Here is a 25,315-nt window from a genome sequence, read left to right on the forward strand (position 1 = left end):
TGCTGCGGTAAACAGACGTAGGCTTTTTTATTAGGATAGTTCATTTTTTGCATGATTAGGATGTAAGAGCTATGATTAAATGCGTTTATGAACACCACCAAGGTTCATGAGATGATTCTCACTCCATAAATTCCAAGGTGTTTTAAAGACTATGACTTCAGAACCATTCTCTGTGCAAACAATTATGGAGGAATGGTATTGGTTTGATTCTCCTCAAAAAAACTACAAAGTGAGAATTTAATGATGTTTGATTTCACAGTGAAAAGTTCAAGTTTTTTAGCACAATATTGCATGGTTTGTGTTATGATGCAATTATCAAGGGAGAACATAGTTAAAATTTCATGATTTTGTAACTAAAAATGTAGTCGCTTTTACCCATTTCTCTATTTTTTCATGGAGGAAGGCTACAATTTATCAAAATACTGCCAAACTAGTTATTTTCTTGAATTATCTAATGAGTATCTAATACGGTCTTCACACAACAAAACGGCAGAGGGGAACAGTTGACAAGAGAACCTCAGAGGAGACAAAGGAAATCCAAAGGGGAACAACAATAAGGGCACTTCCGAGGGGGCAAAAGAAGGAAATACGGATGGGAATAGCTAGAAGAGCACCTCCAAGAATTTAGAGGAGCAAGAATCTGCTAAGGGGGCAGAAGTCAGTGGAACAGCTAAGTACCGGGAAGAAGAAGCCATGCCCAAGGAACAAAGGGAGGCTGAAGTAGACAAGGGCAATGCTGAGCCCTCACCTCACAGAAGCCCATTGAGAGACCGATTGAGTAGCAGAGGGGTGGTACCACTCGAACCACCACCATCACCTTGCACTTACCTCCCTTGCCTCTACAAATCCTACCATGTGCCTAGTAGTCCCCCTTGAACTAAATGCTTACTGAAGGTGATCATCAAAATTAGGCTGCCACCGAGTGCCAATGGCAAGCTCTACGAGATAATATGGTGCATACAGCTTGGGCCTTAGATTTTTTTGCCAACCACTAGCTCCCTCTGCAGGTACTAGAGCATAACCTTTTCCTTCATTTGCAGTACCGAGAGGGGGTTTTCATGCTCTTCGAGGAGCAGGAAGCCCTGAGACATAGGCCGAGGCTAACTTGATTGTAGACTACAAGTCTCTCCAAGAGCAACTGGATATAAAAAATGAAATCTATGATGAGATTTTCCAAAGTTACTCCCAGATGCAGCAAGCCCATGCTGAGCTCAAAATAGACTCAAGACACAGATGGTCAGGCTAATGTGACATGAACTGTCACAGCTAGAATCTAAGGTGGCCACCTTAGAGCAGAGAGAAATTGAAGGCGGAGGTGGCTCATTGATGCAGTGGAAGGAATCATGGCCCAAGCACTCCTAATTCTCAATCCAGCAAGCCGAGCAGAGTGCAAGGAGATGTCTACATAGATGTACTATGATTTTGGGGATGTCACTTTTGAGGATGCCACAATACAAGTCAAACTTTTGGTGGACACAAGTGATGTTGGTATGCATACTGAGCAGGTTTTGGAGGCCGAGCCCACTTTGCCAACACAAGATCTTATCCCAGCTTTGGAAGTTTTGCACCATGTTTATGGTCGAGAGGAGATGCCTACATGCTACTGGGTCTATCGACAGATGGAAGAAATGGAGCTCACTATTTCCCCACACTCTATGCATCAAGGGGTCCTTCATCTAGTACAGCCTATAATATCGGTATACGACCAAGTGATCAAAGCCTTCAACCATTTTGTTAAAGAGCATGTCCAACATCAGCATAACATTTTCAAGATGGGGCACCGAGCTCACATCCACCAATTGTCTAAGCCCACAATTCCCAAGATCCCTTCTTATTACTCCAACATTTTGTGGGAGCTTGAGAAGTTGATGAGCAGTCATGTTACAGATGCCACGGTGATGTAAAATAATATTCAAGATTTATGGAAGGACCCAGGCACTAAGTGGTAAGAGAGGGTGGCCCAATTCTAACTCTACAATTCAAATTTTGCAACACTGTTGGACATCATTGAGCCACATGAAGACCCATTGGCCGAAGCATGGACTGTGGAGGATTGGGTTACCAACCCTGAGCGCCCTCCTGTTGACATCATCTTGCTATAACCATGGCCAGCCAAAGGAAAATAGAATTCTAAAGTCGAGCACCCTAGAACCTCTACAATCCTCTTATGTTTGTTGAACTAGCATTATTGGTGGTGTCCTAAATTATTTGCATACATTGCAATACTATCTCAACCGACACTCATCCTATATATGGCCATCGACATTGCACGCGTAGCACCATAGTTCTAATTTTTTGGGGACATATTTCTTTTAGAAGCATTTTCAGCTCCTCTTTCTTGACCTTGGCCTCTTTGCCATTTTCTTCAAAGCCTTCCGGCTGTACCATGTAAATTTCCTCATGAAAATCACCATGCAAGAATGTTGTCTTGACATCCATTTGCATAAGCTCCATATCCTCTATTGCCACCACAAGTCCAAGTACACATCTAAGTGTGGTCATCCTCACAACTGGAGACAAGATCTCATCAAATTCCACACCCTTCTCTTGCTTGAACCATTTAGCAATCAAACGGGCCTTGTACTTAGGCCAATCATCACCTATGACCTTCATCTTGTAGACCCATTTACATGGCAATTCTTTCTTTCCATGTGGCAAAGAAACCCCCAAGTCCTATTTTTCGTGATTGAATTCATCTCTGATTGCATAGCATCTCCATAGCATACTCCCATTTGCACTGATCCTCGTGCATCATAGCCTCCCTATAGCAAGAAGGCTCCCCACAATCAGTAATAAGCATCACATAGTCTGCCCCTGGAACAAATCTATCAAGTGGTCTAGACACTCTAGCTGATCTTCTCAAGGTCATTTCAGCTTGTTGTCCCACCTACATATCACCCACATTTGGCTCATCATTTCCACCAATAAATGATCCATCATCTACCCTTGATTGTGTACCTATAGGAGTACCTAGGGGCACCATTTCCTTCACATTTGATGCATGGATAGCATCATAGCTTGCTGTCTATCAACATATGCAGGTGGATTCACATCCTAGAAAGTGATTCTCCTTATTTTCACATCCCTCATGGGTGTCTTATGCATCTTCTTCTCATTGAAGACCACATCATGGCTTCATATGATCTTCTTTACTTCTGGATCCCAGAGACGATAGCCCACCTCTCCACTTTCACCATAACCTAGAAAGATGCACTTTTAGGACTTAGGATCTAGCTTCTTTTGAAGCTCTTTTGGCACATGTGCATATGCCTCACACCCGAATATGTGCAAAATGAGAGTAAGAGGGCTTCTTTCCACTCCATGCTTGTTAATACCAGCATCTAAACTCTTACTAGGTGATCTATTGAGCACATGCACTGTAGTCTTCATTGCCTCAGCCCAAAAACCACTAGAAAGACTTGCATTAGAAAGCATGCATTGCAACCTTTTTTGAATGGTGCGGTTCATCTGTTCTGCAATAAGTGGATTTTGTTTTGGAGTACGAGGGGATGTGAGCTCCCTCTTAATCCCAGTGTGTCATAGAAATGCTAAAGATACTCTCCACCATTGTCAGTCCATAGGCATTTAAGCCTCATTTAAGTGTTCTACCTGACTGATTTTCAACCAAAGCCAGCCATTTTTGAAATACCTGGAACACATCGCTCTTCCGAGCATCATCAATGAATGTCACATAGTATTCAGCCCTGTCTAATGATTGTGTAGGCATGGGACCACATACGTTTGAATGCACCAAATCAAGCCTTTCAAGCTCTTTCTTTCCCCTTCTTTTATGGGCCAATTAGTCTACTTCCCATAGAGACAATGCTCATAAAATTCAAAGTCAGAAAAAATCAAATGTGGTACATAAATTAAATGGCATAAGAGTTTCATTCCATTCTGGCTCATGTGCCCCAACTTGCAATGCTACAAAGAAGTACTTGGCGAGATTAGACACCCTTGATACATGTAAGGGATACAATGTCCCACACTGGGCACCCCTTGCTAAAACCATAGAGCCCTTCTGAAATTTTCAACTTTGAAAGCCAAAAGTGGTCTGAAAACCACCATCATCTAGCTGACCTACTGAAATGGGACTCTTGGGCAGCTTAGGCACATGTCTCACATTTTTGAAAACAAATGCATACCCATTTGCAGAAGAAAAATTTATGTCATCTGCTCCCACTATGTCACATGCATAGTTATTTCCAAGATGCACACAACCTGTCTTTCCACTGTCATAAGTGGAGAACCATTCCCAATCTAGAGTAACATGGAATGAAGCACCAAAATCCAAAATCCAATCCTAGGAATATGTATCATCTAAAGTGGTAAGCAAGTCTATAGGTAGACTAGTCATGAAGATAATGTCATTGTCACTATTATCAATGACTGCATTAATCTCCTCGATCTTCATATTTCCTTTGTTTTCCCTTGGACTCTCTTCCTTCTTATTTGCATCCCAATTTGCATTCTTTTTCTTATCCATTTGCTCTCTTTTTAGCATGTAGCAATTCTTTTTCATGTGGCCCTTCTTACCACAATGGTAATACTCTTCTCTCCTTCTTGGGACTTCCCCTTGAACTATGATTTGCCCCTTTGCACATTTAAGGTTGCATCCTGTTTGTTGCCACCCATAGACTTCTGTCTAATCTCCTTAGCCAACAAGCTACCCACAACATCATCAAAGTTTAATCCTCCACTAGGTGCAGAGTTACTGACAGCTGTACAAAAGGTATCCCATGAGGATGGCAATGAACATAAGAGGATTATTGCCTTAGTCTCTGCATCAAAATTCATCTTTTGAGCTTGAAGCTAGTTGAAAATAATATTGAATTCATTCAAGTGAGAAGCAATGGACACCCCTTCCTTCATCTGCAGCTCAAACAACCTCTTCACAAGGTAAACTTTATTAGAGGCAGTTTCCTTCTCATAAGTGGCACGTAATTTCTTCCACAAATCTTCCGTAGTCTACTCATTTACTACTGTGAAATAAACTTACTCTGCAAGATGAAGTCTAATAGTAGACTTTGCTAATGCATCCAACTCATTCCAATCATCCTTAGACATATCTGTAGGCTTAGCTCCAATCCCTACCAAGGGTTTAATCTACTTCTTTTGAATAAGCACATCCCTTATCTATTCTTTCCACAAATGTCCCATCAAACTTTTTATGCTGAAAAGCTCCTTTCTAGACATGGAAGAGGATGCCATGATGCAAATGAAACAAAATACCAAATGCTAGTACCTGCAAGAGAGAAATCACACCAAATACCAGGTGCACCCAAATATATATGCAAAAAAAGAGAGGTAATATCACCAACCTCAAAGGATCAAAGCATCAAAATGCATCTGATGCATGTGCATATACTATGCATCCATGTGAGAAACCCGCAATGACAAAACAATGGCAAACCCAATGCCAATAAGAGCCAAATGTCTCAAGCATAAACACCATCCATGGGCATAAGAATCAATAATGTCTCATCCAAGAGAGCATAGCACTATGAGTGCATTAACTGCAACGTTTTGAAGTTTTCCCTCAGCATAAATTAGCATATGTGTGCTAAATGCCCATCAATAAAGCATCCCACAACGCAATGTGGGCCTATCAGTGCACCCAACAAGGATCTCAATGCATCCAAATGGCCTTTAAATCATCCACTTCAACCCAATTCAAACCACGAATGAGCACACAAGGTTCAGACTACAACTAGAGTGATTTGCAAAAGGTATATCCAAAAATCACAACCCCACAGCAATGATCTCTAGTGAAAATAAGACCTAAGATGCCTTAAAACATGGGCATCATTGCATAATGACTCAGCAAGACAATCTACAAATATCTCTCTTCTACTCTGCTATTGCTGGAACTCCAAAATCCCAACCGATGAATGGAAAACCGGGAGTCAAGCCTTGCAACTCAGGGTGGTCACTATGTATAAACCCTCTATATCACATGCGTTCAAGGCCTATTTCTAAAATCCCTTATCTGCAAAATTTTCATTAATAAAATGTACCGCTTTTCTATACAAATTTGTAGATTTTTTCCAAAACTATTTTAAATAGTCCCTTATGTATATTTATTTCTATAAATTTTAGAAGTAAAAAATATCCTTCTATTGAACTCACGTGATAGGGTTACATATGATGAGTGACTCCCTCAAGCCTTGCAATTGACTTGTAATCCCAAAATCAAAGGTTTGAACCTTTGAATGGATTTTTATCAAAGAAACAAATGATTCGGTGCCTCACAGAGATGAAACTCCTCCAAATCTCTATGAAATCATGCAAGATCTAGCAAGTAGGGGTTTTTGGGCCTCTAGAGCACAATGGAACAAACAATTTTAGAAACTGTAGTCCCAAAATCACCAGGTTTAACACATAGACCAAAAAACGTTTTTGCCAAATAGACCTATTTGTAAAGACCACTGGAGTGCAAACGATGAGCAACACAGAAGTTTTAGGGCCTCCCGAGTCCACCAAAATTGACAGATCTGTGAATGGTTGCTTCAAAATGGAGTTTCAACACATTGGCAGGAAAAGATTGAAGCAGAGACAGTGATCAAAGATCCAACAAAATGATGCCAAATTCAAGAATAAAGGTGTTTTCAAACTCACAAAGTGCAATGGACACCAAAAGCAAGAAATGGCTCCCTCTGCAGGTCATTCCAAACTCTCAGCCCCATTGAAAGGAACAGGGGAATCATCAAAATGCATCTTTTTTGCTCCAAAACCACTCAGAGAACTTTCCAAAGGTTTTTGCACACCAAGATGCAGGTGAAGTCACCCAACAAAGCTTCTCCTTTCTCCCACAAAGTTATAGTAGTAGCAGACTTTGGGCTCCAAGCTCACACTCGGGCTCAGCTAGAACACCTACGCTCTGATACCAGTTGAGAGATCTCGACAATGGAAGCAGAACAAAAGAAGGTGAGAGAGGAGAGCTAGAAGAGAGAGAGACACAAGCTTTGGTGGGTGCAGAACACCCTAATCTTCTATGTCATTCATATATATATATATATGTGTTTGAGTATTGTACATAATTGGGGTTAAGGTATGGTGGCCTTTAACCCCCACAATCCTTGGTGTGATCTTTCACTATGCTCGTGGTATATTGATACTTCAATAACCTCTTATGCCCCTATTGCTTGAATCGCATTGCTCTTTGTTGTTACTCTTGTTTTTCTTGTTTTAATTTTATTATATATACTTTGACTTAATGAAACATATGTTCTCAGCATATCCTTAGATTTGACTCTCTTTGTTTGACCATCCATATCAGGATGATCCTCACACTACTCATTCCAACATGAGTCCTAAGTGTGCTAGAAATGATGTAGATCAAATATGCTACTCATAAACAAATTTTCTACTTGTGGTGCACTACTTGACCCTCTTATTAGAATGAAGTGAGCCATCTTATCAACCACCATAAGCATAGGATCATATCCTCCTTGTGTTAAATCCATGGAAATGCTCTCCCATCTATGTGATGGTATTTTCAATGGCTATAATAGACTAGCTTGCTTCACCCATTTTGCCTCACTCTATTACTCATAATTAACCTTCAAGGGTGGGCACCCAAAATTGTGTACCTTCATAACTCATGTGACCATAATTGTCACACTTGACACTTCGTAGTAGATCAGAGGACATCCTCATGTGGTTTCCAAGGCTCAAATTTCAACATTGCAATGCTTAAGCTAGCATGGCAATAATGGGCTTTGCTTGATCTCAAAGTACATTTATGAGGCTTGACAGGGGTGGTTTTGCAAACTGGTTGACCAATAGCATAGAAGATGAAAGTTTTGAGCAATCCAAATCTTGGGTATCATGCTATGCTAGCATTGATTCAAACAATGTTGCTAGGTAGGTGATGCAAGGTTAAGAAGATTTAAAGGAACCTATATCATTGCAATCAGCTTGGGGCATGGTAATTTGGCTAACATCAGGCTTGAATATCCTTGGTAGCAAGTGTGGGGAAGCACCCTCACCAAGATCACCCTCTTTACCCACCAAGAAGCACTACCATAAAATCATCATCACTAGATTACATATCATTTTGTTGCTATTCCACGAGATAGCATCATTGCGCTCTACCACTTCTCTATCAGCATTATTGGACCTACTAAAGGGTCTATGCTTTGGCTAACTTGGGCTGGCCATTTCTTCTTTGTATTTGGTCAACATGAAATGGAGGTTATTGTTAAGTGTTTTCTTAATCCCTAACCCTGATCTATTATATGTTGTTTATGGGCATTAACAACATACTACCTAATATATGTTGTTAATGGCTATTAAAGGTTGCATTTCTTTAGAACTACCTCAACTACTCTTCCTTTTATTAAAGGAGGGCCATTGGCCATTTTAAAATGTAGTTGTTAATGCTCATTAAAAGGTTTCCTTTCTTTAGTTCTACCTCAAAGCAGGGCCATATTGATTTTTCCACCTTATTTTTTAACAAGATGATCTATATGTTTCTGTATCATCTTGAAAATATCCACATAGATTCGATTTCATGTGTTGATATCATCATTTAGTTGCATTTCTTATTTTAACATGTCACCACATTACCAACCTGTGTGATTGCAATTCTCTCTCCATTATTTTCTCTATACACACTTATTGACATTAAAAACCACTCATGATGGCATAAGGGACAAATATACGTATTTTATTTGAAAATCTTGGCATTTATCTTATTTTTGGAAACTTTTAAGATCCAATCCTGGTTAACCTTTTGGATTGCCCTTTTTAAAATGAAAAAAAAAACCTTTTGGATTGTCCTTGATATTAAGGGTTTTTTGTACTCAGCTTTCATCGTGAGAGGATGTGCAACTTTAAGTCCGAAAATGTCCAATCCAAACAAAATTCCACTCAAATGCCAAATATTAAAGACAAAGCTCTTGCTGATTTTGTTGTCTGCATGTCTGCCAAAACGAGCTACGTGTGTGGACCTCCACACTAATTGATCCTTTGCCATCAATTGGGCCATGTCGGCCAATCGGGCACCTCCACGCCGCCCTCCTCACCTTGGTTGCATCTCAACCAGGCCACATGCCCGTAGTTAACATGACCCCGGTTTGATTATCTCGCCAACCTCCGAGCTTTTCATCTTCATAGATTTCTGCTCGTTTTCCTCTTCCCTCCGACCTCCTCTTGAAGGCGTGAATTGCAGCCCCTTCTCCTTTCATCCATAGGCTGTCTACCCAATCATTGTTTGTTAGGACAGATGTTGGGCTCCGTTTTTCAAAGGACTAGACCCCTCTGCCCTCCTTGTTGTGTGAGAACAATCTTTTCATTTTTTAAGAAGAGGAAGTCAGCGTTGGAGGGCATTCGCTTCCTCGATGGGAAGATTGAGGAGATGTGACGCCTGAGCAGGCGTGAGATGGACCATCTTAGTCCACCTACAAAATGTACCACCAAAGATGGACAAAATGTATCAAGAAATGTCTCAAAAGTTGGCAAAAATGTGGAAGAAATGTCCAAGAAGTTATAGTCATGGACTCTAGTTTCTTGGATATTTCGTCTACGGTTTTGGATGTCGCATCGTCGAAAGGACAGGAGCTACTCTTTTGCCAAAATCTTTAACAAGCACAAGCGAGGTAAAGACACTAGTTCATTTTTGCTGAGCTTTTGTGTTGTGCTTCTCGCTTCACAATTATTTTTTAATCTTTTATCTGGAGTCAACCACCAAGTCTGCCGAGCCTAGAGATGTGGAAGATGTAGCAAAGGATCATTGAGATTTTGACATGTGCGAGAAGCAAAATTCTACAAAGCATCTTGTAAGACAAATTTTTTGTGGGGTTATCTTACAAATTTTTTGTGGGGTTATAGGTGGTATGATTTGGCTTGAGGACGTCAGCCCAAGCAAGAGTAGACAAGTTGGATGACAGCATGCAAAGTTGTCTGCCCATTTGTCTCAGGATAATAAAGGCCTTCTTGCCTTGATGGATGCTATATTATGCTACAGCATTTCTACAAAGGATATTGATGTAGTGAGCTCCATTCACAATATACGAGACTCAATAGAGCAAGGAAGAGTCCTGGAAGAGGTCGAAGATAAGATAAAGGATCTCTTCAAAGCACTTCAAGAGAGGCATGGGTGGTACTAACCTTATCCTTAAAATTCTTACCTTGTCGTTTTTCTTAGGGGTATACTAGAAGAAAATGGCCATCAAACTTACTAATTTAGTTCTCTTTTGTTTTTTAGGCTGCATCCATTCTTGCAGCGCATTACCCTCTATACCAAAGCATTGAAGAATGGGTACCTACACCAACATTTGGCACAGAGTGAAAGTGCCGGACTCCCAATGTTGGTGGCACTTGCAGCAGCTGACTCGCTCAGGATTGATGGGCCTTGGTACTTTCATGGTGACTAATTTTTGAATTGTTGTGAAAACATGTATACAAAAAGCTCATAATCAATTGAATCTAATCCTCAAGATAGTTGAGTTTGTGTATGTGAATGGTGGAGGATTAAAGTGTCCTGAGTTGCTTAGGACGATCATCCTACCACTTTCAGCAAGAAACAAGGAGGTTGGGCACTCTAATATTCGCAAAGGTCATATTATGAGCACTGTTGTGTGCATGTAATGAGTAAGTATATATGCTTAACATTACAGTAGACAAAGTTCATATGACAATCTGTTTTGTCAAACGATGGGAGGCTAGGGGAAAACATAAACCAGCCACTAGGATCTCTACATAGGGACTAACGAAGATTTACAAAGCACTAGGCGGGTGACAGAAGTACACATCCATCTCAGTTTCGTTTTACATCACCCTTGACTGGAGACCTGGTTTCTTTCAATGTAGGCCATCTTTTGGCCCACACATGGGATTTGCTTTAGCTGTGGAGAGCACATGACCCTAGGAGGGACGCATGGGGTTGCAGCCAAGCCTGCATAAGGGCAGGCAGAGGCATTGCAAAGGTCCCCCTTTCATGTGGCCAGTTAAGGCAGTCTGTGGACTACCACAGATTTGGTTGGTTGCCTGCTAAGTCGATCAGATTGGAGGACTTTCAGCCTTACAAATAGGCCCTATAGGGGAACAAAGATATACAATCTACAGCCACAGCAGGGTACATTCCAGGCACTAGCTCACAGGCCAGCCACCTCAGCCAAACAAGTGGCCAGAAAGTCCAGCTGGTCTGGCCAACCAGAACTGGCTGACCAGTTGGCCGACCAGCTGGCAGGCCCACCGACCAGCTAGGTCTGGCCTATAAAAGCACAAGCCCTCACACTCCTTCCGACGAGGACAGGACCTGCAGCTGCTCTTCATCTCCGCCATCTTTTGCTGCAGGCCCGCCTGCTCCATCTACCTCTCCTCTTCAGATCTGCCTTCTCTGCTGCCTTCTCTCTGCCTCTCCTTCCTGCCTCCTGGCTGCCCCCATCTTGCTCCAGATCTGCTCCTCTGCTCCTTCTGCTCTAGATCTGCCCCATCCTTCTCCAGATCTGCTCCTCTGCTCCTTCTGCTCCAGATCTGCCCCATCCTTCTCCAAATCTGCTCCTCTGCTCCTTCTGCTCCAGATCTATCACCCCTGCTACAGATCTGCTCCTTTTCTTCATCATGTTGCTATTCCAGATAGCCTGAAGGTTCCTTCCTCAGAGCATGCTGGTTTTCAGCCATTTCCTAGGGCAGCTCCAGCCCTTCATCATCCTCATCATCATTGAGCTACACGGAGGACTGCGTAACGCTCCCTCTGCTGCTATCTTTTCTACAGTTTCTCTACATGGAATCATCTTTCTGATTCACCTCAGCCACGGTCCTTAAGACACGACGGCTTGAGGTTCTTGTATTCAGTTTTTCATATTACCGACAGGCACTATGTTTTCTGAGTTCCGTTCTCGGGTTGTGTCTGAGTATTGTCTACTTTTTGATTGCTCCACTGCAAACCCTATCGTTTCTCTATATGGTATCAGAGCCATGGTGATCGAAAGACCCCAGATCTCTGGTGATCTAAAGATCCTGCTTCTTCAAGGAGGCCATAGGTACGGGGAGCATCACTCCTATGAACATATCAGTTTCCTCTTCATTCCGCTGCGCACTAAGGGAGAGAACTCCATCTTCTACTCCCATCCCACCCATCCTTTCTTACCTCCATCTTCTACACCCATCCCTCCCTCCTTTTTCGGTTTCCAGCTTGACACTCCCCATTCCTTCGAAAGAGGGGGTCATGATCCTTCACCTCTACCACCATCGGCATCGACTTCCAGTATCTACAAGTTCTCCATAGCGGGACCCTTTCTGTTCAGGTGTCTCTAGATGACTGTTGTTTCGAATCTTCTACCTGCATGGAGGCGGGAATAGACTCCTCTCTCCTGAGGTCCAAGATCGGACACACACTGGCTCACTGTTCAGCTCCGACCTCTCTGGATTATCAGTGCTGCTACGACAAATTTGTTCTTTACCTTTGCTCTTTCCTCCACCTTTCGGCGGTGAGAGGGGGTGGCTTATTCTCTCAAGCTTCACAGTGTTCTTATTTCTATATGGTATCATACGTGTAACTCAGACACTTGAGGAAGTGAACAATTCCCTTGCAAGGGCACTCCTCTTGTGATCACCTCTTGGGCATTTCACAGGGATAGCCAGCACCACCATCGACATCCCTACACGAAGCTCCAAGCACACAATGTCTGCCCCTCCAAATTGGCAATTGAGAGGGGGTATTCAGCAACTAAACAATCCCCAATTTATGGGGCAATCTAACAGCTCACAGGCCAGCCAAAAGGCCAGCCACTTCAGCCAAACAAGTGGCCAGAAAGTCCAGCTGGTCTGGCCAACCAGAACTGGCCGACCAATTGGCCGACCAGCTGGCAGGCCCACCGACCAGCTAGCCAACCAGCTAGGTCTGGCCTATAAAAGCACAAGCCCTTACACTCCTTCCGACGAGGACAGGACCTGCATCTGCTCTTCATCTCCGCCATGTTTTGCTGCAGGCCCGCCTGCTCCATCTACCTCTCCTCTTCAGATCTGCCTTCTCTGCTGCCTTCTCTCTGCCTCTCCTTCCTGCCTCCTGGCTGCCCCCATCTTGCTCCAGATCTGCTCCTCTGCTCCTTCTGCTCCAGATCTGCCCCATCCTTCTCCAGATCTGCTCCTCTGCTCCTTCTGCTCCAGATCTGCCCCATCCTTCTCCAAATCTGCTCCTCTGCTCCTTCTGCTCTAGATCTGTCACCCCTGCTATAGATCTGCTCCTTTTCTTCATCATGTTGCTATTCCAGATAGCCTAAAGGTTCCTTCCTCAGAGCATGCTGGTTTTTAGCCATTTCCTAGGGCATCCCTTCATCATCCTCATCATCATTGAGCTACACAGAGGACTGCGTTACGCTCCCTCTGCTGCTATCTTTTCTATAGTTTCTCTACATGGAATCATCTTTCTGATTCACCTCAGCCACGGTCCTTAAGACACGACGGCTTGAGGTTCTTGTATTCAGTTTTTCATATTACCGACAGGCACTATGTTTTCTGAGTTCCGTTCTTCGGTTGTGTCTGAGTATTGTCTACTTTTTGATCGCTCTACTGCAAACCCTATCATTTCTCTATACTCTATTGGTCGATTTCTAATAGTTTTCCATTCAGCTAAGTAGTTTCACATGTAGTCAGGTTAACATGGTATGGAGGCATGAGTGAACCCTCTTGTCAGATTGTTCCCTATCCTTTTCTATTCAATCTTGGACTATGCTATTCAGGTCAAGAATCATGATTTACACTATGGTCTAGAGCCAATGTTAGGCATTGATGACGTTAGTGGGGATCTCATAGTAGCTAGTCCCTGCTATGCGTGATGGAGTTTATGGTTTCAACCTTATGTATGACTATCATGAGATTGAAATTCCATTATGTGTTGTGTTTTTAGAGGATGAGTTTGGGCATATTCCTAGATTCACTTAGCTAATGCTCTTCATGCCAAGAATCATGGTAGCCTTAGTTTATTTCTAATGATGGGACTAGATGAGCTCCTTGACTTCCCTTTAGTTTATGTTTGCTAGATGATTACAAGCTTGTCTTCTTTTGTGTTGAATGTTATCACTCTGTGGTCCCTTGTTGATGTAGAGCCTCAAACGTTTCTTGAGCTGTGTCCTAGACAATCCACCATTTGATCCTATCTTTTTATTCTTTGATCTCTTTCCTCATGCTTGATGACTTCAACCTTACTTGCCAATGCTTAGGAGACGAGGTTGCCTATATGAAAGATGATTTCTGAAAATGGATTCCGGACACATTTTTGAAGTACACCCTTACCAAACTTAAATTTTTTTCTGCCTTGCCTTGTTCTTCCATCTGGTTGACCTTGTTCTCCAACTCTATTAATATTTTTCTTGGCTCCAAGTTTTTTTGTTCCATAGCTAGTATTTGCTTTTGAGCTCTAGGATGGTCTCCTTGCTTATTGGCTTTGCATTGTGAAGTGACACCCACAACATGGGCCCGAGCCTTTTTATTGTACTCCATTTGTGCCATGTGTCAAGCTCTAATCTGAGAGAGAGAGAGAGAGAGTTTTTGTGTTTGTGGACGCTCTTGGATAAGGGATATATACATCATGGGAAAATCACTACACTTATTTCATCCTGGAAATTCTAGCATCTACCTTGTGAGCAAGGAGTCTTCCCTTGCTAGGCAACCTGAGTACATAGGACAGTCATAGTGGTTAATCATGATGATGCTATACTTGGTGTTATTTCAGCCTAGATGCAAAGAGTCTTTATTTTCTAGGTCATGTGATTACATAGGATGGTTTCTTTTGCATGAGTACATCTTATGTCAATCACGACTTGCAAGTGACATTTGCTCCTCATGAATGTGGAACATGTTTATAGTTGTATGAAAGGGCACTGAGACCTCAAAGCTATGGTGAGAGGCTTGTCACACATGGGTAATTATGCACTGTACCAATTGACCAACCTTGTGCATGGACTGGAAGGACTCCTGGTTTATTATCAAATTGGGATACTGATAGAAATACAGCTTTTGGACTATGAAAGGGAGGTAAGGTTAATAAAAATGGGCAAGAGCCCTGTACTAGAGCAAAAGGTAATTTAGTCAAGGAATGAAAGAAATGGATTTTGGACCTACAGTGGGGATTCAGAGCTATGCGGAAACTAAGAACTTGGCATGAGCTCTTTTTGTGTTCATAGGAGATTTTGTTGCTGTGCATGAGCATTGTGCTTTAGTAAAAGTCAATGTAAGCATGTGGTTATTTCTTACTGTTGTGCACGTACTCTCATTTCACATGATACTAGATGATTTTATTTAGGATTTCCTTGGCTGGGGCCTGGCACATGAATTCTGTAATTCTAATGCTAGGTTACTTTTAATGGCTCATGATAGAGGCTAAGACTTCAAAGCAATATGAACACAGAAAGTGGGACTCTTGGGTGTTGTGATCCATGATGCAGTACCATGAAGGAGATAAATCTTTTTCATTTACTACGGGGATCCAGTTTTTTGATAGCATTTTCTCCCTGCTTTATATTGCTTTGATTGTTGGGTTTGAAGGCTACCTCATGGTTTTCAAGTGTTTCATAATATCCAACATTGAGGCAGAGCAGCAATTAAGGCCATGGCTTCTATATGGAATACATGTAAATATGGAAAGAGGTTGAAAAGGACTGGCACAAGGCAACTGAATTACTACTTTTTGACTGAAAGTAGCAACACAGAATATTAATTGTAGAGAATCTCTTTATACTTGAACAAAAATCATAGATCATATACCTCAAAGACAATGAGGAAAAAATTGGTCAAGGAATCATAATTGGAAAATACGAACTTAGCTTATTGTCGATTTACGAGTCATTGTTATAAGGTTAATAAGATGCATTTGGACATGTTCTGGATTCATTTGGAAATATTATAAGTCTCCCAATGAGGATAATTTGATAAAATGTGATAGAATGTAGAGGTTTGCAAACCTCAACTTCTTCTAGACATCCCAACTAGGGTGTATATCATGCTAGCCTCATAAATGACACATCTACACATGTCATCACAATGATGTCTTTCATCCCCAGAGTTCTGATAGAATATCATCATTGTGGACGATGACGTGTGTGGATGTGTCATTTGATACACCCTAGTTGGGATGTCTAGAATAAGTTGAGGTTTGCAAACCATCTACATTACACATACTTGGTGGATGAAATGCTTGACTTTCCATTCAATCATTTCTTAATAATTTCTAATCACAGACAAGTTGAGTGGGTAACCATTAAGAAAAGACAAGTGCAATAGGCACAAATTAGGCTCGCAAAGAGCACAATAATCTTGACAGTTGGTGTAGAAGAAGCATGTTTCATGAACATCCAAGAAAAAGAAAGGCTGTACCAAAAAGCATGCATAATCAATGCAAAATGTGCACTCGAGGAACTTTGGAACAATTATTTCCTACTTTAGAATATTGGCAACAAGGTATTTTAGACAATGTTGTATTTGGAAATAATTTTTATCATATCTAAATTCTTTATCTTGCATATTGTGCAGTTGTAGTTTCCAACACTAGTGCCTAATTTACAATGGTCACCATCAAACACTACAAATGGTTTAGCAACTTGCATGAAGAAGATACATCCACCTATTTGTTTATATCACATTGGTTCAATGAAAGGTTGTTTCTTTTTCCACAATGCAAACTTTTGGGCTTTGAAAGGCACAATTAAATCAAAAGGTTATCTCCAATATGGAGAATCTAATTATGCAAAGGATTGGTAGCAATACCAACATGGTTTTAACCACTTGCACTACTTTGGGATTCCATTATTGTGGAAAGTGGTGGCATCTTGTGTGAAAAGACTTGATATTCCCAATGCTATTAGGAAGACCTAGGTCCAGAATCCAATTTGGACATGTTTTGGATAATTAGGTAATGTATAAAAGCCAAGTCTTTTGAATTCTCATTTGCAAGGAATACAGTCTTTCCACATCCTCTACTCCCTTGTGTTGGATTGTGTTGTGTTTTCTTTCATCCTCTTGTTGTTGCTGCGTTTACCAATTCCCTCCCCCCTTCACCATGCTCTCACTACATTCTCTCTCTTCCCATCCCCCCCTTTCCCTTTCTCATGGAGCAACAAGTTTGATGATCCAGAGGCTATGGAGGTGACATCCATAGATCAGAGAGAATTGGAGATGTGCATCAATTTATGCTAAGCGAAGTTGAGGTTTGGAGCATCTCATTGAAAAGATACCATTCCCCATAACATGTTGAGAGGTAGGTGCAAAACCCTTAAAAGAGTTAACAAAGTGGTTAACATGCCTTCATGATGTAGGTCGAGTCCCTTGGATATATGTGGTGCTAGTTGTTGAGATTTTACCAATGAAGAGCATTTGTAGGAGTGGTTTTTTCCTTGCCCAATCCTTAATGGTGGCATTTGTTGGTACTGTTGCTACTAGATCTAGACCCTAGTGCAGTTGGTAACTCATAGAATAATTTATTAGAATGGATGATTGGAACCATGGTAGACAAATGTAAGTTCCTTTCATCATTCATAGAAGGAAAGAAAAGGTCAAAAGAAAAGATGCTAAAGGTTTAGTTCGTAAGAGGTTGTTAGTTGGGTTGATGCAAAATCCTAGTGATGTTAGCATCTCCTTTCTTCAAATGTCAAAATCCTAGTTGGGGATATTGGCATAAGTTTCCAAGTATTATCATAACATCCCCTTTCTTCATATGCCAAGATATATTCTTTATAATGGCTACGTGGACAGTTTTTTTCTAGACCACTTTCTTTTTGACATTCTTCTTTTTGTGTGGTGGTTTCTTCTCTAACTTGCCTTCTAGTTGAAACCTTTTGTCTTAAACTTCCTTTTCAAATCAATGTCATGGTGGTGGTCGTAGAAATTCACACCTTGGTCCAAGACATTAAAACAAGAGGATTCTTGATAATACATGGTTTGAATTCCTAGTTTCAAGGCTATGGTTGGAATGTTTTAACATGGTTTCTACAAGTTCTCTAAGTTTATCATTTAATAGTGCATTGTTCGGAATAGCTAGTGCACATGTACTAAGTATGTTAGTGAAATTGATAATTTTAGTGCAAATGTACTAAGTTTTGAGGCCATGGTTGGAAAGGTATAACGTGGGTTCTACAAGTTCTCTAAGTTTATCATTTGATAATACATTGTTATGAACAACTCACTGCACATGTACTAGGTATGTTAGGGAAATCGAGAATGGGGAGTTAATGACTTCATGCTGTTGTTAGTAGTTGATAAAGTCTCATTTATTATAGTTGTAGAATATATAGAAGACCGTATGGTTAGGGTTCACACTATGTTAACCCATAAATGGGCTAATTGTTTTGCTATTTTACAATCCTTTGAAAGCACGTGGAAGTATTTAATTGAAAGGATAGGAACTTTGATAAGCCTTGTATCATTTTCTAGATACTACAAGGAAGAGACCACTTAAATCAGATCTCAATTTGGACTAGTTTAGGCCAAATGGGAGAATTAGGTCAATAAGGGAAATCGGGGTTAGACCACCCCTTCAGAAATGGTTTTGTATAAGAGGCCAATTCTTTTGAATTCGGTCTTCATTGCCATTTGTAAGGAATACAAGCTCTCCACTTTTCCTCCTCCCTTGTGTCTTGGATTAGTGTTGCATTTGCTTTCCTTAGGTCCTCTTGTTGTTGCTATGCCTCTCTTCACCCTTCCCCTCCACCATGCCTTCTCCTCCTTGCATCCCCCCTTTGTCTTCTTGTAAAGCAATTAGAATGAGAGTCTACAGGCCATGATGTTATGACACCCATGGACAAGAGAGCATCGGGACCACAAATTAACATATGGTGTGTGGGTTTAGGATCAAGCACCTCATCAGCATTCTATTCCATCCCCACAGAACATTATGAGGTAGGTTGGTTCAACCCTTAATATTTTTGTGGAGAGTAAACATGTTTCTTCTTTTGCAATGTTTCTTTGGTTACTACCCATCGCCTAGCCTTTGGTGTTGGTTTTGGAGGGTTAAGGGGGGTGAGAGAGAGAGAGAGAGAGAGAGAGAGAGAGAGAGAGAGAGAGAGAGAGAGAGAGATGAGTTGTAAGCATTAGTTCATCACAGGGAAGGGTAGTATAGTTGCTAATCTGGTAGTTTGAACTAGAAAAACCAAACAAGCACAAAGAAAAACAAAAAAAAAGTAGATTGATGTGCGATTTTGTGAGGAGCAAAAAGGTGGGGGGGGAAGGGACAAAAATCCAAAAATCTTACAATCTTTTGGTTTTTAAATGATTTTTAATGTTTTTTCTTGCTCTATAGTAGATAGATCATGCATTCCCCTCATCCCTTCACAGGTAGAAGAAAACACCAAAAAAGGTCCAAAATGGTCAAAACCAAGTTGGCACATTTTTCCTAGCCATCTTAGAATAGCCCCAAATCCATGCATAGAACAAGCAAGGTTCGAACTATTGAGTTTTAGATGTAGAACTCATCCCCATATCTACATGGGGAATAGGAAAGATCCACGTGAAGATGTTTCCACATCCATATGTAGATCTCATGGGTAGGTGGACCACGTTATATGCCATAAATCTGACATACTTGAACTTGAATTTTTTGTTCCCCATTTAGATATTTGAGATTCCTGCCTAAAATCTTGAGTTCGCCAACTTGATCCCTAAACGTACACATTCATTTTTTAATCACTAAAGCGGCACTTAGAAACTATATTCCAAGCAGTCCACCTAGGATCCCAAGTGAAATTACTCGCAAGTCATCCGACTTCCTTATGAGGGCTCGAATTACATTGTAACTATGGCAAAGTTTTTTACTTTTCTATCTGACCACACTCATTGATAAGGATCAAACTAAAGCCAAAATTTTCAAACCATAGGTCAAATTTGTTGAGGATGATGAAACTGGAGCCAAATTTTGGAAAATGTAGGTCAAATGCCATCCTCATGTCACCCCCTTGACATCCATCACATCAAATTGACCTAAGACCATTGACAAGCAGGAGATATCCAAGATCAAGTCATTTTTGGGGAGCAAAAAATTCCAAATTATTTCAAGGAATATGTAAGTAAATATGAAATATTAATAAATAGATATAGATATAAATATAGCTTTATATAATATACATATATAATGTCCAAGTGGTGACTTATTTTATGACTTTCAAAAATCCTTTCTTTTCCTTTCACCATTTGTTGGATCATCAAATTTTGAGCAAATATCCTCTTTACAGTCCCTTAGGATGACCTAAGAAAAATATATAATACCTTTTTAATAGACCCTCTAAATGTATTTTGACAGAGGAATATGGTTTGAAGAGCTTGCCCCAACCCTATTTTGCCGTGGAGAGCCTATGTAGAAGGGGTCATAACTTTTGCTCCTTAGCTCAGATTGAGGAGTTGTAGAAAGGGAAAATGTTCAAAATTTCATGATCTATGCAATGTTAGGCTTAAAAGGCTATGCATCCTATAATAGTAAATAAGCATTTGACAATATGAGGCAAAAGTCATAGCACAGTGAAGCCTCTATAACTCATTACAAGAAGGCAACATGGTGACCGTAGCCCAGCTTCATAGGTTGAGCGAGCTAGGGATTGATCAAGCCCCTTAGTCTTGAGCTCATAGATCTCCTGTAAGATTTTGTTTTAATTGTATCGATCTCTCACTGGGAGTAGGCATCCTTGGCCATTTCCAAAACAATTTTCTTATTACATCATGGCACATTTTGACTACCTAAGGAGCAATGTTCTTTTTGAGATGAATGTTATAAAATCAAGCGCTCATTTGGTTTTGGGGCAAAAGGCTGGGCAACCATCAATTTTTTTTGGAAAATTCTATGCTGATCATCAAAAACTTCCAAACATTGACAACCAATATCTTTGACAAATCCAAATGGGGTCATGTAGCATATCAAAATCAAATGGCAAGACATCATTTATATATTTAACATGTTTGTTGTACCATTTGATAAAGGTATACACATTAAATGAGCATTTTATGAGTTTGTGGGCAAATTCCTCCACCAGGTTTAGAGCATGATCGTCCATTGTAGCCAGAGCTTGGGCCCCTCACTAGTGATAGATTGCAATCAGAAGAGTCTATGAGCTTCACCACAAACATGGGGCCCATGCAACATTGCAAGGTCCTAAAAGAATCCCACCAATTCCCACACCACCCACCACTACATCCACAAGTAGCCTATTGGGCCGAGTTACCAACAAGTTAAGAATGGGGACATGAAGCGTAGATCCTAGGTCCATTGCCACACCACTAGGGTTCATAAATACCTTTGCAATTAGGGAAGATCCATGATGGCCTACAAAGAGGCCAAGAATTGCATAAAACTTACATAGCAAGGGAAAGAGCCTATGTGGCCCAAGCACAACCTTATGGTTCCTGAATTATAGACAAAATGGAGGACCTTATGGGTCCTATGCAACTATGTGACCCTCATTTGGAGGGCCCTCATGGAAAAATTATTGAGCGGAACCCTTGACTCACTATAATATGACGGGTTCACACACTTACCCAACCAAAACCTAGGTGATCTAGGGGGAGGAATATAATAATATCTGGGACAACAATACCCCACAAATTGGTCAACCCAAGCTAATCCTACTCAAGCATGGGAAGCCCAATTCAACCACATAACCTCAACCCACCCTTGGGAGAGACCTCGAAGAAGAGGAGGTTGATACTCAGTCTCTCCCCACACCTCAAACCATTTCTAGGGGATAAAGAGAGGTCCCTCAAAACCTTCAATAGAACCCTACACATAAAGTGCCCAAGCACCTCCAGTGGTACCTATGGCAAGCACAACCCAAGGGCATGTGCCTCAAAATTCACGCCTGATGGGATGAAGAGCCCCACCACCCCAAAATCCAAACCTAGGAGATCTTAGGCTACGACCCATGTGCACAACAGAGCCAATACATATGCATGACATCAAACCATGAGACCTAAAGAGGTTATGTGCCACCCATAGGGTACAAACACTCAAGTCAGAAGGACCACATAACATACTCTGGTCCCCAGCAGAAAACTTACGGCCCCCTTCTCTCCCCCCCCCCAGCTTCTCCCCCTCCAATACATGGTTTGGAAGAACTGCTTAGAGTGGCATAACCTCTCCCAATGTGAGCCCCATGAGATATTGAGCAACATGTGGTTGTTGCCTTATTCATTTTAGGTAGACAGCCAACTAAGGCGTGCTTGCATAGTGGGCAAAAGCAAAATAGCGCCAAAAGCACAATAGAGAGAAGGGCTTCCAAGAGCACACAATAGAAGCAAAAATGGCAAAGGAAACCCATGACCAATAGCACAAGCTCTAGATGACATTCACATAGACTAGTGCAGGTCTCAAAGTCCCTATACAGTAATAATAGAGAAAGAAATGAGTATGAATAGTAGATGTGTGCACAAAGAAAAACTGCTTGTAGACGTCAAAAGGTCGATAGTCACCCCTCTAATTAGCACATGTTGTAGACACCGTAGATAGGTCTGTAGGTTGCCATGGTTGCTTCCTCCCTCACTTATTTTCACACACACACACACACAAATTTTGATTAGTAAATGTATCTCACACACACTTATTTCTTTACACACACACAACACACTCACACCCACATGTATACTTCCCCAACTGTGAATTGCTCTTTTATATACCCCCCCATGAAATCTCCCCTTACACTCTCTTTTAAACCACCCCACACACCAAGCCCACTAATCCTCCCATATCTCTTCTAATCCCTTCTCAACCCATGCACTCATTCACTCCTTACTTCATGTGTGACTCAAACTTCACTTGTGACTTAAACTTTTTTTAATTATCTAAGATTCCATATGGTTGTCTATATTCCTAGGTAAAGCGATAACAAGACGAGGAAAATAAGCATGACCTATCTACCCAAATGTAACTATGATGTTTTAGCACCTAGTTTGTTTGGATGGTGGCAGGTAAGTGGACCCCGACCTTGGAATCTCGACTGCCTGAGTATTCCGCATTTTTTTTCAATATTGTGTTTGTCAAACTCAATATTATTCTTAATTTTCGTCAAAATTTTTGCAAACTCTAGTTGTTGCATTTTTCAACTTAGACATCACAAACATTTTTTCTTTATATATTTCTATTGTTTTAAATTTCATCCGATTGATGGAATTAATTGTATGGCTTAATTATTGACAAGACTTTTTAATCTAAACACACACTTTGATTTCCCAACTAGCCTTTGGTCGGGCTAGTGCCATATAGTTAATTCACATCGATTGGATAATTCTTTAGCATGGATAATCCCTAGTCATTGTTGCTAACTTTTATATCTATTTTGTAGAAGAGGTTTACACATTTACTAATGGCATAATTTTTTCATTTTGACACTTATCATACAAATACACTTTTATTCAATTATCATCAATAACTGGGGAGTAAGTTCCACATGGTGGGCTTACTCCCTACCATGTGGTCTTACCCTCTCAGCTTGGGGTGGACCACACACACACACACACACACACACACACACACACACACATGTATACTTCTCCAACTATGAATTATTCTTTTATGTACCCCTCGTGAAATCTCCCCTTACACTCTCCTTTTAACCACCCCACACACAAGCCTACTAATCCTCCCATATCTCTTCTAATCCCTTCTCAACCAATGCACTCATTCGCTCCTTACTCCACATGTGACTTAAAATTCACTTGCGACTTAAGCTTTTTATAATTACATAAAAATCCATATGGTTGTCTATATCCTAGATAAAGCGATAACAAGCCTAGGAAAATAGGCATGACCTATCTACCCAAATGTAACTATGATGTTCTAGCTCCTAATTTGTTTGGATAGTGGCAAGTAAGTGGACCTTAACCTCGAAATCTAGACTAGAGGATTCGACATCTTTTTTCAATATTGTATTTGTCAAACTCTATATTTTTATAAATTCTTAAATTTGGTCAAAGTTTTTGTAAACTCTAGTTGTTCCATTTTTCAACTTAGACGTCTCCAACATTTTTTCCTTATATGTTTCTCATTTTTTAATTTTCATTCAATTGATGGATTTAATTGTATGACTTAATTATTGACGGGACTTTTTAATCTAAACACACATTTTGATTTCCCAACTAGCCTTTGGTCAGGTTAGTGCCATACAATTAATTCACATCCATTGGATAATTCTTTAGCATGGATAATCCCTAGTCATTGTTACTAACTTTTATATCTATTTTGCAAAAGTGTTTTATGCATTTGCTATTGGCATAATTTTTTCATTTTGACACATCATACAAATCCACTTTTATTCAATTATTATCATTAAGTGGGGAGTAAGTTCCACATGGTGGGCTTACTCCCTACCATGTGGTCTTATCCTCTCAGTTGGGGGTGGTCACACACACGCACGCATGTATACTTCCCCAATTGTGAATTATTATTTTATGTACCCCCCATGAAATCTCCCCTCACACTCTCTTTTTACCACCACAGACACCAAGCCCACTAATCCTCCCATACCTCTTCTAATCCCTTCTCAACCCATGCACTCATTTGCTCCTTACTCCACGTGTGACCTAAAACTCATTTGTGACAAATGTTTTTTAATTATCTAAGAATCCATATGGTTGTATATATCCTAGGTAAAGTGATAACAAGCCAGGGAAAATAGACATGACAGTCTACCCAAACGTAACTATGAAATTCTAGCTCCTAGTTTGTGGACCATGACCTCGGAACCTGGATTGCTTGAGGATTCGACATATTTTTTCAATATTGTGTTTTTCAAACTCAATATTATTAAAAATTCTTAAGTTTGATTGAAATTTTTGCAAACTCTAGTTGTTGCATTTTTCAACTTAGACGTCTCAAACATTTTTTCCTTATATGTTTCTCTTTTTTACATTTTATCCAATTGATGGAATCAATTGTATGGCTCAATTATTGGTGGGACTTTTTAATCTAAACACACACTTTGATTTCCCAAGTAGCCTTTGGTCAGGCTCGTGCCATATAGTTAATTCATATCCATTGGACAATTCTTTAACATGGATAATCCCTAGTCATTTTGTGATCCATCTTATTTGTTACTAACTTTTATATCTATTTTGTAGAAGTGGTTTACGCATTTACTATTGGCATCATTTTTCCATTTTGACACTTATCATACAGATCCACTTTTATTCACTTATTATCCAGTAGGTGGGCTTACTCCCTACCATGTGGTCTTACCCTTTGGGTTGGGGGTGGGTCACACACACATGACTTTTTATTAGTAAATGTATCTCACACACATAGAAACTTATTTCTTTACACACACACACATGTATACTTCCCCAACTATGAATTATTCTTTCATGTACCCCTATGAAAACCCCCTTCCACTTTCTTTTTAAC

General features: G+C 40.6%; 1 long non-coding RNA gene across 1 annotated transcript; it reads left to right on the top strand.

Annotated features, from left to right (window-relative positions):
• Positions 1-9,540: 9,540 nt before the first annotated feature.
• Positions 9,541-10,330, top strand: LOC147879754 (uncharacterized). The gene is made up of 3 exons (XR_015540632.1): positions 9,541-9,602; positions 9,835-10,105; positions 10,211-10,330. It is a non-coding gene; the product is annotated as an uncharacterized LOC147879754 (long non-coding RNA).
• Positions 10,331-25,315: the final 14,985 nt, after the last annotated feature.

Source organism: Dipteris shenzhenensis, chromosome 33 (genome assembly GCF_047967505.1).
Source record: "Dipteris shenzhenensis isolate YYH24624 ecotype China chromosome 33, Dip_SZ_1.0, whole genome shotgun sequence".
NCBI classification, from domain to species: domain Eukaryota; kingdom Viridiplantae; phylum Streptophyta; class Polypodiopsida; order Gleicheniales; family Dipteridaceae; genus Dipteris; species Dipteris shenzhenensis.